Source organism: Papio anubis, chromosome 5 (genome assembly GCF_008728515.1).
Source record: "Papio anubis isolate 15944 chromosome 5, Panubis1.0, whole genome shotgun sequence".
Classification (NCBI taxonomy): Eukaryota; Metazoa; Chordata; class Mammalia; order Primates; family Cercopithecidae; genus Papio; species Papio anubis.
Window position 1 is genome coordinate 123358103 of NC_044980.1, and position 3619 is coordinate 123361721.

Genomic DNA, 3619 nt, shown 5'->3' on the forward strand with positions numbered 1-3619 from the left:
CTGCCCTGTGCAATATGTCTCAAATAGGCAACTTTGATTCATGGAATCCCCATCATCCTGCCTGAGACTTTCTGAGAACAATGCTATAGCCTAGAACTCTTCCTGTCTAATTCTTTCCTCTCTCCTTTCAAAAAGAACAGACATGCATCATGCTCTGAGGTTTTATCTATTCTTACACCTTCACCCTTTATTCTTCGTGTCTCCCCTCATAAATGTCTAGTACACATAGTCCCATGTTGGTGTCTGCTTCTCAGAAGACCTAAGCTGACAAACACTTCTTACCTCTGTGTATCTACTTCTACTCATCCTCCAAGATTGAATTCAAATACAATTCATCAGCAATTCTCCAATTAATTATCTGAGAGCAGCTCTTTTTCTCTTCTGATACATCATATCCTTTAATTACTCTTTTTATGGTATTTTATTCCTTCAAAATGTATGAATATGGGCTGTTTGGACCCACAGTGGCAGTGGCTGCTGTGCACGCCGACCTATGTGTGGTGGCAGCTGGGGAGCCCAAGGTTGCGCCTCTCCCGCAAGTGCTGACCTAGGTGGGTTGTGAGTGGACAGTGGCCTCGGTGACCAGCCAGCCAGGTTGAGGCTTTGGAGAACAGAGCAGAGCCTGGGCCCAGGCCTGAGCCAGGGCAGGATAGGTGCCCAACAGCCCCTGGCCCACCTGGTGGGTAGGGCAGCAACAGTGGCCTCATTAGATGAAGAGAGCTTTGCGCTGTACTTCACCTCTAATGCAGAATTTGATGCTGTGATTGGATATTTAGGGGATATTATCAAAGATGACAAGTTCTAGTTATTAGAGAAATTTTATGGACAAGTACTACTAAGAGTTTGCAGACATAGAAGAAAATAAACTCAACCTCATGCCTATTTTTAATGAATATATTTCTTTGGTAGGAAAGTATGTAGAACAGCTGCTGGAGAGGATTCCTGGATTTAACGTGGTGGTTTTCACAGCAACATTACAACACCATAAGGATGAAGTGGCTGGTGACATATTCAACACGCCGCTCACATTTACAGATTTTTCTGGCTTTTAAAGAAATATTTCTGGACTACAAAGCAGAGAAAGCAGACCAGGGACTGGACTTAAGCGGTGGTTTAATGGTAACTTTGTCGTGCAAATCATCTTCCATCCCAGAACGATCTGCTGCACTAAGTTCCTGCCTCCAGGCAATGAATGGGAGCATTCTGGATGTCACTGGTGCAATAGGCCAATAGGCTCAGCTAATTATGACAGAAGAATACATCTTAAATAGACTGACTCCATTCTGCAACTCTTCATTCGCGTTAAGTATTGATGGGTCAAAACCAAAATGATCTCACACTCCTAGACCTGTTTCTCCTGAAACACTTTTCTGCATTTTATAACCTTAGTACTCTTCCCCAAGTGCTCAGTGACCCTAGTATTCCTCCCCTCCCCAACTAGACACCTCTTTCAGGTGCTCTGAGTCAGATTCCTCTAGAGCAAGCTCATGTCAAGCATTCCACCTAGGGGGACCCTTCCGCCAGTATATGTGTTGGTATGTCAACAGTGTGGAATAATCTGCCATCACGAACCCTTCTTGTCCCAGCAGGCTCTGCATGAATCTCTTTGTGCACTCACAGCTCTTTTTTACATAGGTCAGAGTTTCAGTCCTTCAGCCTCAATGGGGCTTTTGAGTATTTGGTAGTATTTATCTAGGGTGTTCCTCAAGCCTGCTGCCTGCCTTGAGATTTCCGAATCTCCCATGTTCACAGCTTGTCTTGGCTGTAGGCATCAACAGAAACAGTGAAACTGTATCAGGACTGTTTCTGGAAGTCTTTTTGAACCATTATTTTTGAAAAATATAGATGAATATGCAGGCTAACATAGTAAATATGATCATGAAATTTCCATGATTACCCACTTAAAGATCAAGGTATCCCATGCTGTGTGCTTTTTAGTTGTTAGTGCTATGAAGACAAAAATGCTTTCTATATTGGTGTTCAATTATATCTTACTGAGTACCAATGAATGTATACTGTATGCTGGAAGTAGACCAAAAGATATTCTGTTATTACAGCATATTCAGTGTGTTTATGCATGATTGCAGAAAATGTTTTCCATATAAACCAGTTTGTTAGATTTTCTGCTGGGGTAGGTAGGGACTCCGTGATTTCTTCTTACTGTCAAAATCTTTCCTATCAAGATGGTGTTTCACTAGCCTCGCTCAACATGAGTAGGAGATAGTAAACAGCTTTACTGGTCATCTGTCTGCTTTGGTTAATACAATGTTTGGTAGAATATTATTTACCAGAAATCATGTATGTCACATCTGTATAAGAAGAAGAAACATAGTAGTTCAAGCCCCAATGTGTAACTTTGATTTTTTTAAAGTAAAAATAGAAATCTGTATTGAATTTGGATATTCTGGTTTTAAAGGATTAGTTACAAGCTATATATTTTTCTGTACTGATGTGTTGCTTATTTATACTTTGATACCATGAGTAGAAAAAAATATGAATATGTTTTATGTTGAATACTAACATAAAATAAACCATTGTCTGCAATCCAATCATTTAAAGACAATTATCCTTATCAAAAGAGAGTAAACATATAGGCCAAGATTTGAAAAATGATTGGTGAGCTTAACTTGAAAAACCTGGGTAAGCATAAAACTAATTTGAATATCATAATGATTCCTTCATGTCCAACAGTCTCCTGAATGATATGCAGTAGTATGATTACCCATAAAATATCTTTAGTCTTCAAGGAAAATTGACATTCCAGGAATTAGTAACAAATCAATCCTGTAGATTCCCATTCTCCTTGCTCATCAATGCAGTCATGGAAGTACATGTACTCTACTTTGAGATTAATAGTAAAGGACTATCATCTTTTTGGACACCAAGATTCATATGAGGATCTTCTTCTCTTCATCATTTTATCTTTCTTTCCCCTCCCTCCCTTTCTTTCTTCCCTACCACAGCCTATCACTCTACCCTTGTCTCCTTTTCCTTCCTCCATTCCTATATTTTACTTTCATCACTTTAACATAAAATGTAATACAGCATACAAAGAACTCTAACAGGAAAATGACTAGGTGCCATCAGAGGACAGGAGATTATTTCTGAAACAGGATTGAGGAGGTACATCATGAGCTCTGTCTTTAAGAAAGATTAAGAGACAGGCACAGTGGCTCACACCTGTAATCCCAGCACTTTGGGAGGCCAAGACGGGCAGATCACCTGAGGTTGGGAGTTCGAGACCAGCATGACCAACATGGTGAAAACCCATCTCTACTAAAAAATAAAATAAAAATAAAAATACAAAATTAGCTGAATGTGGTGGTGCATGCCTGTAATCCCAGGTACTCAGGAGGCTGAGGCAGGAGAATCACTTGAACCTAGGAGGCAGAGGTTGCAGTGAGCCAAGATTGTGCCATTGCACTCCAGCCTGGGCAAGAAGAGCGAAACTCTGTCTCAGGAGAAAGGAAGGAAGGAAGGAAAGAAGGAAGGAAGGAAGGGAGGAAGGAAGGAAGGAAGGAAGGAAGGAAGGAAGGAAGGAAGGAAGGAAGGAAGGAAGGAAGGAAAGAAGGGAGGGAGGGAGGGAGGGAGGAGGAAAAGAAAATTTCTAGGCAAAATT

At 40.8% G+C, this 3619-nt stretch overlaps 1 pseudogene; it reads left to right on the forward strand.

The window, feature by feature from the left end:
• The first annotated feature begins 434 nt into the window (after positions 1-434).
• On the forward strand, positions 435-1313 carry LOC108586209 (annotated as a pseudogene).
• Positions 1314-3619: the final 2306 nt, after the last annotated feature.